The sequence below is a fragment of the Rhinatrema bivittatum genome, chromosome 19 (genome assembly GCF_901001135.1).
Source record: "Rhinatrema bivittatum chromosome 19, aRhiBiv1.1, whole genome shotgun sequence".
Lineage (NCBI taxonomy): Eukaryota > Metazoa > Chordata > Amphibia > Gymnophiona > Rhinatrematidae > Rhinatrema > Rhinatrema bivittatum.
The window spans coordinates 653,037-674,484 of record NC_042633.1 but is presented as its reverse complement, the minus strand read 5'-3'; the positions used below and the strand labels follow the sequence as shown (position 1 = coordinate 674,484).

Here is a 21,448-nt window from a genome sequence, read left to right as displayed (position 1 = left end):
CTTAGAAAATAACCACTGCTATTACTGGCATCAGTTGCATGGGATCTGCTTAGTGTTTGGGTACTTGCCAGGTATTTGTCGCCTGGATTGGCCACTTTTGGAAACAGGATGCTGGGCTTGATGGCAATTTCTTATGCTCTTATGTTCTTATCTAATACAGGTGAGGATTTCAGAACAAAGAAACCTGATAACGATGTAAGCCACATGAAACGGGAGGCAGAGCGATGTGAATGAAACGCAGTGGCAAAGAAAATCCGAGGGGGGAAGGAGATTAGGCTGACTCTTTGCTGACGCCTGCACTTGAGCAGCAGCTCGCGATACCATGTTTGGAAAGGGAGAGCGAACATGCGGAAGAGGCTCAAAGTAAAACGATCGAGGTACTTCACTGTTAGCCCCCCCCCTCCCCGAAACTAATAGCGCTCATCACAAGCCGCACATTTTACTTTCAGAAATTAACGCCTGCCAAAGGCCGGCACCGGGCAAGTGCACAGAAAAGCAGATATTAAGTCGGAGACCCCAAAAAATCTTCTAAAACAAATCTGCCCATTGACAGCCGCCACTTCCCCCAATAAGCGCGGGCCCTCTCCCGCGCAGTTTACTGTATGGGCCTGCGAGAGAGGATGAAGGAGCTAGAGACGCACTCTGAAGAAGAGAATGGGAACGTGAGCTATACAGATAACCAAGCCGAGCCGCGCTCTCACTTACGCTCCGGGCACACTCAGCCAGGGATGCATTGAGAAGTTGTGGAGGTTGGAATCGAAATAAAACTTCACGGTGACGATCCCCCCAATTATGATGTCTCCGCTCCTGTGGTGTCCCCTCGCTGTCCTCCAGCGCTGCTGTGCCGGGCATCGTCCCTGGGCAGCCTCCCACAGGATTTCATCAAGCATCAGCAGCCTCAGGACCAGGTGAGCCGCCATCCTCAAAGTTTTAATACTGTGGTACCCGATTTTTATAGTTCGTTTACGGGCAAGGCCGGGAGATGCCGCGCTGCATGTAATGGCCCCCATCGATCACGGGTGAGAGGGGAAAGGAGAGCATTGGAAGAATTAAAAAAGCTGAGCACAGGTTAGAAACCTCCTGCGTGGGTGCGAGAGGAGACAGACAGAGGAAGTCTAAGGGCCGACGTGCAGGTGACCCTGCGCTATTTCTAGCTGAGATCCAGCACCCACCTGAGGCCTTAATAGGACCCGAGTGCTGAAAGGTTCTGCCACAGGGGGATTTCTGCTCCTGATCTATGCATTTAATGTTAAAAACAGGCTGCTGTTGTTTTTTTGGTATTTTATTTTTAATATAGCCTTGCAGATGTCTGTGTCTTCATTAACAGTCAGCTATTAATTTGACTGGAACGCTTGGAGAACAGTGTAATAACATAACAAGGTCAGGTAACAGATCAACTGAGCGCATCCTGGCCACCCACTTAATCTGTTTGCACGCTGCCCGGGACGCCTCCCAGCTGTCAGTCCTATATCACTGCAGGGCGACCTCGCATGACCTCCTCCTTGTTATTCCATGTCCAGTAGACGGGCATACATGATCCCTTCTCACTTACCTCCTGTAGCCCATCCTTCTTTAAATTTTAAATCTCCTGTACTGAAATAAGAAAATACCAGGAAGAGAACATGCATAGCAATAGGAAAAGGCACATAAGTGTACGATCCAGATCTAAACATAGGAATAACCACCGAAGTCTGCAAAGAAAAGCCCTGCTTCCTAACAAAACGCTACGTGGTGCCCTGTGTGTGCTCCATCCCAAAACTCGGCCCGTTGTTCAGGGCTGGAGGTTGCAGTCCTGGGAGATGCACCAAGCCGTGCTGGGGCTCTAACATGCCATATACACTGTTTATTGCACGACAGAGCATTATGGCAGTGACATCACGTGATTGTAAGTGATATTTTGCATGGTCCCGCCTCCCCTGTGGTTGCGGTTCTGGCCGCGAGCACCGTGGCCAGGCCCTTACCTCCGGGTTCCCGGACCTGCTTCCGCTTCCAGAGGCCTGGTTGGTGGTGTCCCAGGTGGGGCTGCGCCGCTGCAAGCCCTCCCATGGATGCCCGGCTCCTAGGCGCGCGCCACTTGGGCGCTTTTGTAGGCCGTTTCCCGCCAGTGGTGACTTCGCCCAACTCCTGACGTCAGACGCCGCGGCCATCCAGTCTTTGTCTTGCAACGGGTTAGCTTCCCGGTTTCCTGTTGCACTGTGCCCTGGAGTGACTCGCTTCGTTCGTTGCTCCGTTCCTCCTACAGTACCTGCCTGGTTCCTGCCTGCTTGCTACAGTACCCGCTGGTTCCTGTTTGCTTGCTACAGTACCTGCCTGGTTCCTGCTTGCTTGCTACAGTACCCGCTGGTTCCTGTTTGCTTGCTACTGTACCCGCTGGTTCCTGCCTGCTTGCTACAGTACCTGCCTGGTTCCTGCCTGCTTGCTACAGTACCCGCTGGTTCCTGCTTGCTTGCTACAGTACCTGCCTGGTTCCTGCTTGCTTGCTACAGTACCCGCTGGTTCCTGTTTGCTTGCTACAGTACCCGCTGGTTCCTGCCTGCTTGCTACAGTACCTGGTTGGCCCCGGTCCGCCTGTTACTGTTCCTGCCTGGTTCCAGTACCCGAATCCTGCCACAGTTCCTGCCTGGTTCCAGTACCCGAGTCTCGCTACAGTTCCTGAGTCTTGCTACAGTTCCTTTCTGGTTCAAGAACCCGAACCCAGTTACAGTATTGCTACTGTCCTAGTCTGGTTCCAGTTACCTGTCCTGGTCCACAACCTGCCTAAGTCCCAGCAGTCGGGTCCCTATGGGCTCTTCCTGGGGGGGGGGGGGGGGCTTCGGCTTCCAAGGATGAAGCCACCTAAGTCCCAGCGGTTGGGCTCCCACGGGCTCCTCTCGGGGGAGTACCAGCTTCCAGGGTGAAGAGCATCTACGTCCTGTCTGATCCTCTGCCTCCCGGCCTGCTATTCACTAGAGACATTGACCACCTTTCCCAGTCTCCAGCAGGTCGGCCCAAGGGTCCACTAAACAGAGACTCCCATAACAGATTGCAAGGCCATGGACTCGGCGGATGCGCCCGTTCCCTTGGACCTGCCGGGGTTGGCACAGCAGCTGCAGTATCAACAACAGTACCGCGAGGTCCTTACCGGTTCGGTAGGGGAATTGTCGGCCTGGTTGGATGCCAGGGCCTCATCTGCCCCAGAACCAGGACTCGAGGCCCAGGACTCGTCAGTGACCCAGCTGCCCGCACCCTCTCATTACGCTGGGGATTTAAGGACCTGCCGTGGCTTCTTGAACCAATGTTTTGTACGGTTCTCCTTGTTGCCTTGGCAGTTCCCCTCGGATGTGGTGAAAGTGGCATATATCCTGTCCCTGCTTGATGGGAAAGCCTTAATCTGGGCTTCTCCCCTCTGGGAAAACAATGATTCTTCATTAACGGACTTACAACTGTTCATCACGAACATTCGCCAGGCCTTTGATGAGCCCGCCCGAGTAACCACAGCTACGTCTGAGCTGCTGCAACTTCGTCAGGGGGCTCGCTCCTTGGCAGATTATGCAATGGAGTTTCGGACTTTAGCCCAAGAAGTAGGATGGCAGGATGGTAGTCTCAAGGCCATCTTCCTGGAAGGCCTCTCCGGACGCATAAAGGACAAAATTGCTGCTCGAGACCTGCCGGGGGACCTCAATGCCTTGAATGAGATGGCTGGCCGCATTGATCGCTGCCTACAACAATGGGCCAAGGAGCAACGCCCCTCTCGCCATAGTCCGGCTCGAGGGCCAAGACCGGTGCCTTCGCCCAAGATTTCTCGTCCAGATGCTCCCACCTGTGAACCTATGCAGCTGGGACGGGCCCTGCTTTCTGCTGAAGAAAGGCAACGTCGCCGTTCGCTGAAGTTGTGCTTGTATTGTGGCCAGCAGGGACACTTCTTGGCACACTGCCAGGAGCGTGCGGAAAACGCCAAAGCCTAGGAGATCGGGAGGAGCTCCTCCTAGGCTGCGCTACTGCTCCTCAGTGTACTGTTCCTGTTACCTTGGAATATCCCAGAGGTTCCTTTGAGAAGATGGCGTTCCTGGATTCCGGAGCCGGAGGTAATTTCATCCTGCAGGACTTAGTCTCCCAGTTGCGTATCCCTAAGCATAGACGGGAGGTCCCGTTACGAATTACTTCTATCCAGGGGACGCTTCTTCCAGGACCTGTCCAGATGTCCACGGCACCCATTACGGTCCGCACCGGGGCGATCCATTCGGAGGAGATAGTCTTCTTAGTGTTGGAGAAGGCTGTCCACCTTGTGGTGCTAGGGTTGCCGTGGTTACAGAAACACTCGCCCACGATTCAGTGGGATACGTTACAGATTCTCAAATGGAGTCCTTTTTGCCTAGCTAATTGTATGAAAGGGCCCAAGACTCCTGCACTTCCCTTGATGCACGCTGCCGTGGATCCTCTGGCACCTTATGAGGACTTTATGGATGTATTCTTCAAGACCAAGGTGGAGTTCCTCCCGCAGCATCGTCAGTATGACTGTGCTATGGACTTGCTGTCTGGTACTATGCCCCCCCCCCCCCCCCCCCGAGGAAGGGCTGATTCCTTATTCATACCAAGCAAGAAGGACGGCTCCCTGAGCCCGTGCATGGACTATCGAGGCCTAAATTATATTACCAACCGAGACCATTGCCCGCGCCCGTCAATCCTGGAGCTCCTTGATCGGCTTCGAGGAGCGAAGATTTTCACAAGATTGGACTTGCGAGGAGCATACAATTTAGTCAGAACCCGTCCCGGAAATGAGGTGTTGCAGGACCTTCTGAACACCTGTGTAATTGTTTACCTCGACGATGTCTTAATCTACTCCCAGGACCAGTCGTCACACCATCTGCATGTCCGTCAAGTGCTCCAGGTATTTAGGGAGCATGGCCTGTACGCGAAGCTGGAAAAATGTAACTTTGAGAAGACGTCCTTGCCGTTCCTAGGCTACATAGTCTCTGCAGCTGGCTTTTGAATGGATCCTGAGAAAGTGGCAGCTATTAAGAATTGGCCTCGGCCAAAGGGTCATCAAGCGTTGCTACGCTTCCTCGGCTTTTCTAATGTTTACCGTCACTTTATTCCCAATTACTCTCGTATTGTGGCCCCATTAACTGTCCTCACCCGAAAGGGGGCTAACGCGGTGGATTGGCCTGCTTCTGCCTGTCAAGCTTTTGAGGTCCTTAAAGAAGCCTTCTCGTTAGATACCTGCCTTCGCCACCCGTATCCCAGCCGGCCCTTCGTGGTGGAAGTTGATGCCTCTAGTGCGGCCATGGGGGCCGTACTGAGTCAGTACTCTGATTCTGGATAGCTGTTGCCCTGTTAATATTTTTCAAGGAAATTCTCCCCGGCAGAGAGCAACTACTGTGTTGGGGACAAAGAGTTGCTAGCCGTAAAACTTGCCCTGGAGGAATGGAGACAGTGGTTGGAAGGAGCCAACCATCCAGTTACGATTTATACCATTCATAAGAACCTAGCATTGTTAAAGCAAGCCCAATACCTGAATCCAAGACAAGCCCGGTGGTCGCTGTTTTTTGACCGGTTTGACTTTACGTTACGCCTCCGACCCAGCTCAAAGAACATTTGAGCTGACCCGCTCTCACGTCCCTCTGAGGTCAAAGAGACTCCTGATACACCCCAATATATTTTGAATCCTTAGAAAGTAAGTCTTGCTGCAACCTTCGTGTCCTCTCAAGGGAAGACCGTCGTTCCACGTTGCTCTCAGAGAGCAGTTCTCGCTTGGGCCCATGACTCCCTCCCTGGGGGTCATGTGGGTAGGAAAGGGACTTTAGACTTGTTAAACCGTTTCTACTGGTGGCCAACGGTGAGACAGGACGTCCAAGCTTTTGTGGGCTCATGCCCTACTTGTGCTGTTGAAAAGTCCCCCATTGGGAAACCCAGGGGTCTGTTGCAACCTAGTCTTTCATCAGCGTCCCTAGTCTTTTCATCAGCGTAATGGGCAAACAGAGCAAACCAATTGAACCTTGAAGACTTCCCTTCTTGCCTTTGTGAACGAACCTCAAGATAAGCGGGCTAAACTACTCCCGTGGGTGGAGTTCTTGTATAATAATCACACGCATGCTGCTACTGGAAGTTTGCCTGAACCTAGTGCACTCCCGGCAGTGCAATCTAAGCTTGCCAGCTTCGTTCCTTATGGATCTCTACCCAGGAAAAGATCCGTAAGGCCGCCCTGTCCGCTAAGAAGTGGGCAGATAGGCATCGTCAGCCAGTACCCATCTTCCTTCCAGGAGACCGTGTCTGGCTTAGCACCAGAAATCTACAGCTACGAATCCCGCCCAGACGATTAGAACCGAAATTCTGTGGGCCTTTTCGAGTCGCCGAACGTGTGGGAGCAGTCTCTTACCGTCTGCGCCTACCCTCCTCCATGCGCATACATGAGGTCTTTCATGTGTCATTGCTGAAGCCTCTTCTGTTATCCAGGTACCACTCCCGGGCTCCTGAACCATCGGATCCTTCAGTACCGGACGAGGTCACGTATCAAGTGCATGAAGTTTTGGATGTCCGGTTTCATCAACGCCGATGGGAATACTTGCTTGCCTGGGAGGGTTGCGGACCCGAGGATAATTCTTGGGAACCGGCCCGTAACATCCTCGACAAGGACTTATTACGGCAGTTCCATCTGGACCACCCAAGTAAACCCGGACCAGCTAAAAGGGGGCATACGAGGGGAGGTACTGTTGCGGTTCTGGCCGCAAGCACTGTGGCCAAGCCCTTACCTCCGGGTTCCCGGACCTGCTCCCGCTTCCAGAAGCCTGGTTTGCGGCCTGGTTGGCGGCGTCCCCATTGGGGCTGCACCGCTGCGAGCTCTCCGATGGACGCCTGGCTCCTAGGCACACGCGCCACTTGGGCGCTTTTCTAGGCCGTTTCCCACCAGTGGTGACTCCTCCCAACTCCTGATAAGCCGGCCGCGGCCATCCAGTCTTTGCCTTGCAATGGGTTAGCCTCCCGGTTTCCTGTTGCGCTGTGCCCGGGAGTGACTCGCTTCGCTTCGTCGCTCTGTTCCTGCTACAGTACCTGCCTGGTTCCTGCCTGCTTGCTACAGTACCCGCTGGGCCCTGCCTGCTTGCTACAATACCCGCTGGTTCCTGCTTTCTTGCTACAGTACCTACTGGTCCCTGCCTGCCTGCTACAGTGCCCGCTGGTTCCTGCTTTCTTGCTACAGTACCTGCTGGTTCCCGCCTGCTTGCTACAGTGCCCGCTGGTTCCTGCCTGCCTGCTACAGTACCTACGGGTCCCTGCCTGCTTGCTACAGTACCTACTGGTCCCTGCCTGCCTGCTACAGTACCTGCCTGGTTCCTGCCTGCCTGCTACAGTACCTGGTTGGCCACGGTCCGCCTGTTACTGTTCCTGCCTGGTCCCAGTACCCGGAGCCTGTTACAGTTCCTGCCTGGTCCCAGTACCAGAATCCTGCTACAGTTTTTGCCTGGTTCCAGTACCCGGATTCAGCTACAGTTCCTGCCTGGTCCCAGTACCCGAATCCTGCTACAGTTCCTGCCTGGTCCCAGTACCCGAATCCTGCTACAGTTTTTGCCTGGTTCCAGTACCCGAATCCTGCTACAGTTTTTGCCTGGTTCCAGTACCCGCATTCTGCTACAGTTCCTGCCTGGTTCCAGTACCCGAATCCTGCTACAGTTTTTGCCTGGTTCCAGTACCCGGATTCAGCTACAGTTCCTGCCTGGTCCCAGTACCCGGAGCCTGTTACTGTTCCTGCCTGGTCCCAGTACCCGCATTCTGCTACAGTTCCTGTCTGGTTCCAGAATCCGAACTCAGTTACAGTATTGCTATTGTCCTAGTCTGTTTCCAGTTACCTGTCCTGGTCCACAACCCGCCTAAGTCCCAGCAGTCGGGCCCCTACGGGCTCCTCCCGGGGGGGCTTCGGCTTCCAAGGGTGAAGCCGCCTAAGTCCCAGCGGTTGGACTCCTACAGGCTCCTCCCGGGGGAGCACCAGCTTCCAGGGTGAAGAGCATCTACGTCCTGCCTGCTCCTCTGCCTCCCGGCCTGCTATTCACTAGAGCAGAGCTTTCCAAACTGTGTGTCGGGACACATTAGTGTGTCGCCTGCAGTGTGCAGGTGTGTCGCGCGAACGTAGCACATTAAAACCCGGTCCACATAGCCACTCCTCTCCAGGTCACGCGCAGGTGATGGCACGTGATGCCGCGCCGTCAAATCCGACGCAAGTTTGGGGTTTTTTTTACTAGCAATTCGCTTTTTTTTTTTCAGTTCACGGGTTGCTTATTATTGGGCGATTTTTGCTGACACTCACGTTTTTTTGGGCTTGGTGGGTAGGACTTTAGACCAGCTGTCCCTGTCATTGGCTGCTGCTGCTGATGAGTATTGCAAGCAACAGTGTCTGGTGATCATGGAAGGTGTTATGCACCACGGCAGGCTTGAACCCTGAAGGCAGTGAAGCACTGAACTGGCAACAATCAAAAAGAAGAGGTACATGAGTGTGGGGGCCAGACATGTGCTGGGGGGGGGGGGAGATATGAGTGTGTGGGGGACAGAAACGTACTTGGGGGGGGGGAGAGAGATGAGTGTGTAGGGGACAGAAATGCTTGGGGAGTAGAAAGATGAGTGTATGGGGGACAGACATTGTTACTCCTAAATTATAACAATAACATTAATCTTGAAAATTATATATTTTTAATATAAACGAAAGGTTTTCACAAGATATGTTGTGTCGTGAAACATTTTATTATGTACATATTTAAGGAAACATACATAAATTGTCGAAATACATTTCGTTCATTTAACCTTTAACCTCCGGTTTGCTTGTAGACTTAATTACTGTGTCCCGAAATTATGTTTGTCTAAAAAGTGTGTCACCAACATGAAAAGTTTGGAAAGCTCTGCACTAGAGACATTGACCACCTTTCCCAGTCTCCAGCAGGTCGGCACAAGGGTCCACTAAACAGAGACTCCCATAACATGGTCAACTAATCTCCAACTACACCTTGTTTAACCATATCCTATATCGTTTACCTGTGTGAATTAATAACCTGTCCTTTCTCTTCCTTCTCAGCCAAGTTCTTATCACCCTGTTATATGTAACTACCTTTTCAGCACCATCGTTATAGTTATGTTTACTATGTTCACTATGTTTACTATGCACCCATGTTCTATGTGAACCAGCATGATGTGACTGCTGTCTCGAATGCCGGTATATAAAAATCGGAAATAAATAAATAAATAAATAAATAACACCTGTTACAATGAGTCACTTTGCATGCACAGCAGCTCAATGCTAGGGAATTTAATGTTAATATTTCATCGCACAGCTGACCGAGAAAGTGGTCAGCCACGATTTATAATCGCACCACCTCCTGGGGATTCCCTAAATGTCACGTGGGTCCCCGGGCTCCTGCATTACATTTAAAAGGCCACGCAAGTGGAAAAAAAAAAAAAAGTCATGCGGAGAACAGACAAATTTAGCAGGGGTCAGTGCTGAGCTCCGATTCAACCTGGGGATGCCCCTCGAGGTGGCCCTGATGCCCAACCTCTTGTTAACGACAATATTGAGGTCCATATTAAAAAACCTAGGCGCCCGTTAGCCGTTTAAAATGTCGTCATAGCCGCTGCACAGCACCTGCCCGGCCATAGAGCGTTTTCATCGGCCGCACTGTAGCCGAATCTATAGGCTTAAGCAGCGGCATGTAGGCGGATAAAAAGAAGGCGTTTCGGAGTGTGTGGGGGAGGGGGGCGTGTTCTAGCTATGGCCAGCCGGGGCACGTTTTCAGCCACTCGTGGACGCATCGCCGGTGACGCATAGCTGGCTAAACTGAGGACGGCTACTTGGACGTCTGCTGCAGTGGTCCTTTTAAAAACGGGCAAATAACTTCTGAGAGGCCGTGCACGCGCACGTATCTCCGCTGGATATTGCCCTTCGTAGCAAATAATAAGCAAACACTATGGGCTATCCGTGACTGGCTGAAAGAGGATCTAAAGAATACAACGCAGAGGGGCCACGCCGTACCAGTACATATCAAAGTCACCACGGCCATGGTCCTTTTAGCCACTGGCAGCTCCCGGACCACTGTAGCTGACGCTACTGACGTTTCTCAGTCTGCACGTCGCCACTGTATGCACCAGTTTATCACTGCTCGGTGCACAAGAATGAATGACGCACATTAATTCCATCAACGGGGAAGGATGAGGGCCTTCTAGGACAGAGTGGATTTTCCATCCATGCTTGGTGCTGTAGATTGCACACCTGTAGCCTTAAGGCCTCCAGAGCAGCAGGAAAGAGCCTCTGGAAACCAGGAAAGTTGTTCTGTTTTTCATTCAGTGAATATGCAGGTTGTTGGTGAGGCTAGGGGCATTATCACCGATTGTATCACAGTCCTCCCTGACATATCCAGGGCCTGGCTCATAGGTAGCTATCTGAAGCCTTGGCCCCTAAGGCTTCACCTTCTTCTAGCTGAGAAGAGAGCTTTGGAGGACCAGGCTGGGCGCACAGTGTATCACTTTCACCGTTACTGGTGGCAGAGGGGATTATTCCCTCAGACAGTGGTTGGCCATGGTTCATCACCCCATCATAAACATGAGTACCTTATACAACACTAGTCTATTTGGATGTCCTCTGATTTTAGTGGACACCTTCATGACCCTTGTTGCAAATTACCTATTTCTCACATCTAACATCCTCAGGACGGCGTCCTGCACTTTGCCATTAACTCTTGCGCCAAGTCAAGGAATGGGAGGCTGAGTTCACCCCGCAACATTTAATTCTCCCATCGTCTTGTAATGGGCTTCCCCACTTGCAGGAACACGATTGGGTGACATCGTAGTTTCTGATACTTCTCTCACGGTGGGATAACAGCTACTTCATTTCTGAGAGAGCTGATAAAGCTCGATGCACCATGTGGTATGATTTTAAAGAGATTGTATTATGGAAGGAGACCCTAGCTGTGTCCTGCAAGGATTCGGCTCAAAGCAGGTTACATTCAGGGTCAGTGAGCACTGCTTCTGTCCCCAGCGAGCTCACAGTCTAAGTTTAGACCTGAGGCAATGGAAGGGGGGAAGGATTTGCACAAGGTCACAAGGAGTGGCAGTGGGATTTGATCCCTGGCTTCATGCACTTTGTTGTTGCCTAGAAGTGGAATATTATTCATCAAGCATTCCAGTCAAATTAATATTTGTCCATCTGTTGATGAAGGAATGTAAGGTTATATTTAAAAGGGAACTATATTTAATATTAAATGCATGGGTCAGGTGCAGATATCCCTTCAGGGCAAACCTTCGTGCAGCAGGGATTGATAAAGAACAGATGGTGCTCTCACAGCTATAGGAAAGAGAGAGTTCACCTCACTGCCTGCATTGCCGTTTTCTTTCCCTTAAGTCTCCTGTGTCTCCATGCAGAGGTCCAACCTGTGCACAGTTTAATGCACAATAATTTTCAGCCTGACATTTGGGAACATAATTGCATGGGGATCAGGAAGACACATACGAGTCTCCCCTGCCACACACAAGAATTAATCCCCTGTTGGCAAGAGCAGGTTCCACCAGAGGATTTGAAAGATGAGAGCTCATGCGGTTAACAGTTTTATTGCTGCTTTGTGATGTCCTTTGGAAAGGCCGCTAGGGATCACAGCACTGAGAACTTGCTTAGCTGATTCACCATCGGGAGGGCTCGAAGGCCTTTTCCAGGGAAGGTGATGGCTTCCCTAGGCCTTTGCATATAATTATTCCCTATTAGTTGGGGGATCAAAGATATTTACCTCTTGCTTATTGTGCTGACATATTGTATAAGTTTTGTTTTGTTACATGTCTCGGGTGTTCTCGTCTACACCTGCTTCGTACAGATATTTTAGAGAAAAAATAGCTTTGCAATGCTTCCCGTAAGACATAGTGAGTGCTGTTATTTTTCTTAGTCTGACTGTGTGACACAAAGCAAATATCAGCAGACCCCAGTACACCCCATTCCTCAATTCCCCAAGCCCCCCACATCTCTTATCCTTTCCGGTCCTCTCTCCCTCTCCTGCCCACATTCCTGGTCCTCTTCCCTCTCCTCAGTCTCTGGCTCTCCCCCCCCTATCCATCCCCATGATCTTCTCCCTGACACACAGGATCCTCTGCTCTCACCCATTAAAAAAACAAAACAAATAATACAGATGCCAGCAAGTAAAAATAAAAACCTGGAAATGTTTGTCACCAACTGTACCTGGGAAAGGGGAATGGGAGTCAGAAAGCAGCCAGAAAAGGCCCCGACTTTTACGGCCCTGGGGATACAACCATGGGGGTAACTTGCTGGGGTGCGGCGGTTACTATCCTTAACCAATAAGCCTTGATAATTTTAATGCAACTCCAACATTGCTCTGTGCTTCAACGGCAGGGGAAACGGGGAATTGGATTCAGACAGCAACCTGACTTTTACAGTCTGGGAAACGGGGAATTGGATTCAGACAGCAACCTGACTTTTACTGTCTGGGAAAAGGGGAATGGGATTCAGACAGCAACCTGACTTTTACAGTCTGGGAAAAGGGGAATGGGATTCAGACAGCAACCTGACTTTTACAGTCTGGAAAAAGGGGAATTGGATTCAGACAGCAACCTGACTTTTACAGTCTGGGAAAAGGGGAAATGGATTCAGACAGCAACCTGACTTTTACAGTCTGGGAAAAGGGGAATGGGATTCAGACAGCAACCTGACTTTTACAATCTGGGAAAAGGGGAATTGGATTCAGACAGCAACCTGAATTTTACAGTCTGGGAAAAGGGGAACGGGATTCAGACAGCAACCTGACTTTTACAGTCTGGGAAAAGGGGAACGGGATTTAGACAGCAATCTGACTTTTACAGTCTGGGAAAAGGGGAATTGGATTCAGACAGCAACCTGACTTTTACAGTCTGGGAAAAGGGGAATTGGATTCAGACAGCAACCTGACTTTTACAGTCTGGGAAAAGGGGAATTGGATTCAGACAGCAACCTGACTTTTACTGTCTGGGAAAAGGGGAACGGGATTCAGACAGCAACCTGACTTTTACAGTCTGGGAAAAGGGAAATGGGATTCAGACAGCAACCTGACTTTTACAGTCTGGGAAAAGGGGAATGGGATTCAGACAGCAACCTGACTTTTACAGTCTGGGAAAAGGGGAATGGGATTCAGACAGCAACCTGACTTTTACAGTCTGGGAAAAGGGGAAATGGATTCAGACAGCAACCTGACTTTTACAGTCTGGGAAAAGGGGAAATGGATTCAGACAGCAACCTGACTTTTACAGTCTGGGAAAAGGGGAATTGGATTCAGACAGCAACCTGACTTTTACGGTCTGGGAAAAGGGGAATGGGATTCAGACAGCAACCTGACTTTTACAGTCTGGGAAAAGGGAATTGGGTTCAGACAGCAACCTGACTTTTACAGTCTGGGAAAAGGGGAATGGGATTCAGACAGCAACCTGACTTTTAGTGTCTCGGAAAAGGGGAATGGGATTCAGACAGCAACCTGACGTTTACAGTCTGGGAAAAGGGGAATGGGATTCAGACAGCAACCTGACTTTTACAGTCTGGGAAAAGGGGAGTTGGATTCAGACAGCAACCTGACTTTTACAGCTTGGTAAAGGGGAATGGGATTCAGACAGCAACCTGAGTTTTACAGTCTGGGAAAAGGGGAATGGGATTCAGACAGCAACCTGACTTTTAGTGTCTCGGAAAAGGGGAAATGGATTCAGACAGCGACCTGACTTTTACACTCTGGGAAAAGGGGAATTGGATTCAGACAGCGACCTGACTTTTACAGTCTGGGAAAAGGGGAATGGGATTCAGACAGCAACCTGACGTTTACAGTCTGGGAAAAGGGGAACGGGATTCAGACAGCACCCTGACTTTTACAGTCTGGGAAAAGGGGAACTGGATTCAGACAGCAACCTGACTTTTACAGTCTGGGAAAAGGGGAGTTGGATTCAGACAGCAACCTGACTTTTACAGCTTGGTAAAGGGGAATGGGATTCAGACAGCAACCTGAGTTTTACAGTCTGGGAAAAGGGGAATGGGATTCAGACAGCAACCTGACTTTTAGTGTCTCGGAAAAGGGGAAATGGATTCAGACAGCGACCTGACTTTTACACTCTGGGAAAAGGGGAATTGGATTCAGACAGCGACCTGACTTTTACAGTCTGGGAAAAGGGGAATGGGATTCAGACAGCAACCTGACGTTTACAGTCTGGGAAAAGGGGAACGGGATTCAGACAGCACCCTGACTTACAGTCTGGGAAAAGGGGAACTGGATTCAGACAGCAAGCTGACTTTTACAGTCTGGGAAAAGAGGAATTGGATTCAGACAGCAACCTGACTTTTACTGTCAGCGAAAAGGGGAACGGGATTCAGACAGCAACCTGACTTTTACAGTCTGGGAAAAGGGGAACGGGATTCAGACAGCAACCTGAATTTTACAGTCTGGGAAAAGGGGAACGGGATTCAGACAGCAACCTGACTTTTACAGTCTGGGAAAAGGGGAATTGGATTCAGACAGCAACCTGACTTTTACAGTCTGGGAAAAGGGGAATGGGATTCAGACAGCAACCTGACTTTTACTGTCTGGGAAAAGGGGAATGGGATTCAGACAGCAACCTGACTTTTACAGTCTGGGAAAAGGGGAATGGGATTCAGACAGCAACCTGAGTTTTACAGTCTGATAAAAGGGGAGCTGGATTCAGACAGCAACCTGACTTTTACAGTCTGGGAAAAGGGGAGTTGGATTCAGACAGCAACCGGACTTTTACAGTCTGGGAAACTGATAAGCATGGGGGGGTAACTTGCTCGATGCGGCGGTTACCACCCTTAACCAAGAAAGCTTACGTACTGTTAATGCCACTCTTTGAGGGCTTCTCTGACTTTGGCTTTTGGCCCCTTGAGTCTTCCCCATGTCCACATTACCTGCTCCTCTGGCCATTTAAATGCAGGCTTGCAAGCCACACTCACGACCCACTGTGGTCTGTTTTTTCCTTTGGTGCTGGGGGTAATGGGAGCCGTAATTTTGTGTTGAGTTCAGTTCCCTCCCACCCCCTAAATCATCTTCAAAGGTTGGGCCTCTATGACAGGAAGAGAAATCTAATCTCAGATTTAGAGAGCTCCAGGGTGGTCATCATTGCCACCCAGGGCCGGTGCTTCTACTGGGCAAAGTAGGCAGTCACCTAGAGCGCCAAACTTTTGGGAGCAGCAAAATCCCACCAGTATGAGGACCGTAGAATCCATACCCACAAAAAAGGGAGCGCTGTGCTGGAGATAATTTGGGGGAATGGCCGAAGGTTCACCTAGACTGCCAAATATTCCTGCACCTGCCCTGATTGCAGCCACGGATTTCTTATTCTTAATGATTTCCCAAACAGCAAAATTCATAGATACAAAAGGAATAAAGCAGTTCCCTGACTTGCTGCTCCTGTCTCCCACGCCCCCCTCTGCAGCTGTTTCTCTCCCCGGATCCACCTTAAGGAATAAAGCAGTTCCCTGACTTGCTGCTCCTGTCTCCCACTCCCCCCTCTGCAGCTGTTTCTCTCCCCGGATCCACCTTAAGGAATAAAGCAGTTACCTGACTTGCTGCTCCTGTCTCCCACGCCCCCCTCTGCAGCTGTTTCTCTCCCGGGATCCACCTTAAGGAATAAAGCAGTTCCCTGACTTGCTGCTCCTGTCTCCCACTCCCCCCTCTGCAGCTGTTTCTCTCCTTGGATCCACCTTAAGGAATAAAGCAGTTCCCTGACTTGCTGCTCCTGTCTCCCACTCCCCCCTCTGCAGCTGTTTCTCTCCCCGGATCCACCTTAAGGAGTAAAGCAGTTCCCTGACTTGCTGCTCCTGTCTCCCTCTCCCCCCTCTACAGCTGTTTCTCTCCCCGGATCCACCTTAAGGAATAAAGCAGTTCCCTGACTTGGTGCTCCTGCCTCCCACTCCCCCCTCTGCAGCTGTTTCTCTCCCCGGATCCACCTTAAGGAATAAAGCAGTTCCCTGACTTGCTGCTCCTGTCTCCCACTCCCCCCCTCTGCAGCTGTTTCTTTCCCCAGATCCACCTTAAGGAATAAAGCAGTTCCCTGACTTGCTGCTCCTGTCTCCCACTCCCCCCTCTGCAGCTGTTTCTCTCCCCGGATCCACCTTAAGGAATAAAGCAGTTCCCTGACTTGCTGCTCCTGTCTCCCACTCCCCCCTCTGCAGCTGTTTCTCTCCCAGAATCCACCTTAAGGAATAAAGCAGTTCCCTGACTTGCTGCTCCTTTCTCCCACTCCCCCCTCTGCAGCTGTTTCTCTCTTTGGATCCACCTTAATGAATAAAGCAGTCCCTGACTTGCTGCTCCTGTCTCCCACTCCCCCCTCTGCAGCTGTTTCTCTCCTTGGATCCACCTTAAGGAATAAAGCAGTTCCCTGACTTGCTGCTCCTTTCTCCCACTCCCCCCTCTGCAGCTGTTTCTCTCCCCGGATCCACCTTAAGGAGTAAAGCAGTTCCCTGACTTGCTGCTCCTGTCTCCCACTCCCCCCTCTACAGCTGTTTCTCTCCCCGGATCCACCTTAAGGAATAAAGCAGTTCCCTGACTTGCTGCTCCTGCCTCCCACTCCCCCCTCTGCAGCTGTTTCTCTCCCCGGATCCACCTTAAGGAATAAAGCAGTTCCCTGACTTGCTGCTCCTGTCTCCCACTCCCCCCCTCTGCAGCTGTTTCTTTCCCCGGATCCACCTTAAGGAATAAAGCAGTTCCCTGACTTGCTGCTCCTGTCTCCCACTCCCCCCTCTGCAGCTGTTTCTCTCCCCAGATCCACCTTAAGGAATAAAGCAGTTTCCTGACTTGCTGCTCCTGTCTCCCACTCCCCCCTCTGCAGCTGTTTCTCTCCCCGTATCCACCTTAAGGAGTAAAGCAGTTCCCTGACTTGCTGCTCCTGTCTCCCTCTCCCCCCTCTGCAGCTGTTTCTCTCCCCGGATCCACCTTAAGGAATAAAGCAGTTCCCTGACTTGCTGCTCCTGTCTCCCACTCCCCCCTCTGCAGCTGTTTCTCTCCCCGGATCCACCTTAAGGAGTGAGCATCCCCCCTCCCTCCTGCCTGACGTCTGCCGGGGAGCTCTGCGCATGCACCGGCTCCTGCTTTCTTTCTCTGCCTGCAGAGAGCAGGAAAGACTCAGAGTAATAGCAGAAACTTTCTTCCTCCCCAGGACCGGAAATCCCTGCAGAGAGGGAGAGCAGGGGCTCTATCTGAGCCCCCAGGAATCAGGCCTGCCCCCTCTGAATCCCTCCCATCACCTGCAGGACTGAGAGGGAAAAGAGGAGGGCAATGTGTGCCCTGGGGTCTGATCGGGTAAGAAATCCTTCTCTGTCCTCTTGTGCATGTAAAGGAAACCTTTTCCCTGTGCAGCTCTTCCAGGCTCCCCTCCTGCCAGCATAGGGCAGAGATCTTTCCAGCCCCGGGAAGGTTTGAGCTCTGCTCACCCTGAGATCAGCAGAGGTTAGTGGGGGGGGAGGGAGGGAGGGAGGGTGCAGACTCTCTCCCATGCACACACATGAACTCCCTCTCATACATGCACATGCTCTCACACATATGTGCACACACACTCTCATGCATGCACACATTCTTGTCTCACACACATGAACACACTCACTTTTACAAGCACACTCACACTCATATGCATGCAGAGTCTCCTGCTCACACACTTGTAAGCACTCTCACACACAGTCTCTCTCCCTCTCCCTCTTACACACACTCACGCTCTTTCTCTCTACCCCTTCCACAGGTCTGCTCTCAGCACTCTCCACTTTTCTGTCTTCAGACACCAGCCCCCTCGGCTTTGCCACATCTGTATTCCTTCCCTCTTCTTTCACCATCATCCCCTCTTCTCTCTTGCCCACATTTAATTCAGTATTTTTCTTCCATCTTCCATGCCTGGTCAGCCATTCAAAGTGGGTTAACTAAAAGGTGGTTACTCAGATCAGAGCGTTATAGTATGGGTTAGGAAGCACTGGGGAGTGATGCTAAGGGTGTGCATACGATAGATGGGGGTTATGACTCACAAATAACAACGAATTCAGTTAATTCAGTAATTATTTATGTGGGATGGAGTGGTGATCCCTCAAGTCTGGAGGCACAAACTTATTCTGATTGCAGCCTGTTAAAAGCACTTCAATCTTTCTTTGAGTAATTACAGCAAGCAAACATTAGTAGACTGTCTTATCCTCAGAACAGTATACTCTCATTACTCACAGTTTTGTATTGCTTCCCTCAGTATTCACAGCTTAATTGCAGCTCAGTGTTTGGACAGCAATATTCTACAGGAGTTGCCTTCCTCCTGGAGATCTGGGCCTAGTCTGACTATCACTATCTGGATCCCAGCTCTTATTTCTCCCCTGCTAGGCCCCGTCCACAGAACTCTCTCTCTCTCTCTCTCAAGGGGAATTAAAGTGGACCAGTCATCAGCCTGGTCCTGTGACGCAGTGCCCCTATTTTCCCCCTTAAGGGGGAAAATAGGGGCACTGCGTCACATACCCCCCTCCCCCTCAGCTTGGACCCATTGGTCTGAGCATTTTCACTCCCCCTGGATACCATCCAGGGAAGTACCTCCATCCTAGCCCCTCTTAGCTGGCCTCCTACTAGTTAGGGTTGGAGTTGGGGGTTCTAGGGTTATGCTCACTCCCACCTACCAGGGTTACCCTAGTCCACACTATAGCCGCCACCCAATTGGCAGTGTGCACCCTCAGTCCTTTAACCAAGTCCCTTGCTCCAGTTTCGAATTCCACTCCCATGGAACGTTTTGGACTGGCTGTGATGCCTCTTCTCCAATATTCCTCTTGGCGCTCCCTGGCCACTTGCAGCCCCTCTTGCTAGGGTTTCCACAGCGACACACTCTGGGCTTTCCGCGGTTCCTTCCTCTAGGTTTTGTGCCGCGCCTTCTCTTCAGCGACTTCATGGCACCTCTCACTGGGTATTCCATTCTCTCTCGCTCTCTGTCTCTCTCTGGGCTTCTCACAGGAGTTCTTTCTTGGCTCCCGGTACTATTTGGGCACCCTACAGGGTCTTCCTTTAGCACCAACTTCAGGCTTCTCAATACTGCCTCCTCCTGGGCAGTCTGTGTTGCCCTTCTCAGGGCTCTCTGTGATCCCTCTGTCAGGGTCCTTCACAGCCCCTTTCTCTGGGCTTTGGGAGCAGTTTCTGGACTCGTGGTAGTGTTTTGGCATGCTACAGGGTCTTCGCCAGGACTTCCTGTAGCACCATTCTTAGATGGTTGCCACCATTCAGCCACCCCACAGGACATTTCTGCAGGCAACTCATCCAGTTCCTCCTGGAACTGGTGGCACTCCTTGTCCAACCAGTCTCTTGCCTGGCCTGGACTCTTGGGAGTGGGATCCCTCGCACCTTTCCAGCTGCCAAACCTCGAGCCTCAGGTCCTCTCTGACCCGTCTCTTTGGACTGGGGAACTCCCAGTACACAGAGGTACATGGCTGTTCTTCTTTCCAGTCCTCTGACTGCTTGCGCTCCACTTGTTGCTGCAGTATCCTGACTGCTCCACTCCAGGTTTTCTTGTGGCTGCACTCCTTGATCAGCAGAGTAGCTTGTTTGCTGGTGGGCCCCTTTTTGGACTGTCTGCAGTTTATCTTTTTAGGAAGGCCATTGCAGAGGGCCATGCAATAGTCTGGGTGTATGAGTGCCGCTGCCTGCAGGTCCGGTTTGAGGTCACCTGGTTGTAGAGAGGGGCGTAGTTGTTTCACCCTGCGGAGTCAGTGTTGCTATTTGGCTTTCCCATGGTCAGTGTGGGAAGAAACAAGCATAAAAACCTCAGAGTGTAAAGATTTACAATTCAGGACTAACTTTGGATCTGAAGGGCATTTGAGAAGCAAATACAGATTTAAAAGTCAGCCCAAACTGTAAGCAAGGAATACTTGGAGCTCCAAAGAAGCCTTGGCTTTGTGTTATCTGAGACGAGGCGGGAAAAAGAAGCCCAGCTTCAGACAAAAGGACCTAACGACGGTACTTAAAGTCTATTCAAGTCTTCTATACTGAGGAACTCACCCCTCCCTTCTACTACTGCACGGGCAGAGAGCAATCAGTTGCCATAGAGACCAAGACACGAGGCCTCCGCCTATTCCAGAGACTAGAGGTAATAGAAACTATGGCGGGGAGGGGAAGATAGAAGCTACTCCACCCTCCCTTAGGTGCTCCATCCCTCCTCACATCCCTTTGTCATACCTCAACGCCAAAGTAAGCTCCCTCCCGCTCTTCGCTACGCTCTGGCAAGCTAAGAGCAGAGAACCAAAAAGACAAACCTTTGAAGTGCTGATTACAAGAAACCCAGCCTGAGCAACACAAACACAGAGAGAAGCATGGCCGAAACTTCAGAACAGCCGGCAGAGACCGTCACATTAAAAGTCAACACAGAAGGAGGAGGGGGGAACGGGGAAGAGAGAGATGAAAACAAGGGGTCAAAGAGATTATGCGCACTCACAGAAAAAGCTGCACAGCGATATGAGGAAAATAAGCTGAAGCATGAAGAGAAGATACAGAGAGACTGGCATGGGATTACAAAGAAAAAAGAGAAGATTCTAGACAGCCCCACCAATCTTAAGTATCACGTAGAGCAGCTGAGGCTTCATTTCCAAACCTATCAGCTCAACACAGAAGAGTATCTCGGCTTCTTAACACGGACTAACACTGCAGAGAGTCTCGAAGAAAAAGGCCGTCAGCAGAATCTACACCAACTGTGCCAGAGAATGGTAATGGACGCTATTGACAGCGCAGAAGCAGGTGACATAATAAACGAGACCAGCTCCCAACACTCTCGCACCTCTAAGCGAACATCTAGGTCTGCAAGGTCACAAGGGTCAAGACACTCGAGCCAGTCCCAACTCAGCTCTATCATCCTCCGAAAGAGAGCAGAGTCCCAAGCAGCTATGACGCGCATGCAATATGCCGAACAAGCAGCAGCCCTCAAGATAGAGGGGCTCAGAATAGAACAGCAGAAAGCAGCCGCCACAGCTGCTGCCGCCACAGCGGAGCGCAAAAAGGCTGAGCTAGAGATCGCCTTAGACCTGTTGCAGCAAAAGGGAGAAGCAGCAGCCCTTGAAGCCCAAATTAAAGTACTCGATGCGCCTCTGGACCGGGAGAATGCAGAAGACCCACTCAGCTGCATGGCCCAACAAGAACCAATCCGGCGGACATTAGAGTACGTCATGGCTCACCCTCTAACCCACGCCGACGCCAGGACGTCACCTCCCTCAGAGCAACCTCTGCACCGGGAAGGAACACACCTCCCTCCACAAATAGGGACCTCAAATAGAGAAATCAAACCTGAGACACAAATTGTCATGAGTACCACACCTCATGGCAGCAATCCACTGACTCTAAATCATACGAATGCAAGAGAGCCACTCACAGGAAGCGTCCCAGTTGAACGCCCCGAGCCAACGCACAACAGGAGAGACGCGCATAGTCAACCACAGGACATCAATCCAGCGAGGCCCGCCACCTTTCAGGATGAGTCC

At 51.2% G+C, this 21,448-nt stretch overlaps 1 protein-coding gene and 1 long non-coding RNA gene across 2 annotated transcripts in view; both read left to right on the top strand.

Moving 5' to 3' along the window:
• The window catches only part of LOC115081042 (zinc finger protein 184-like), a gene marked incomplete at its 3' end in the record, with an annotated part of 711,587 nt that overhangs the window by 62,772 nt on the left and 627,367 nt on the right, over window positions 1–21,448 (top strand). The window lies entirely within an intron of this gene.
• The window catches only part of LOC115080180, a 28,011-nt gene that overhangs the window by 1,097 nt on the left and 5,466 nt on the right, over window positions 1–21,448 (top strand). The window contains exon 2 of the long non-coding RNA XR_003853532.1: window positions 161–908. This is a non-coding gene — a long non-coding RNA (uncharacterized LOC115080180). The remainder of the gene's footprint in view (window positions 1–160; window positions 909–21,448) is intronic.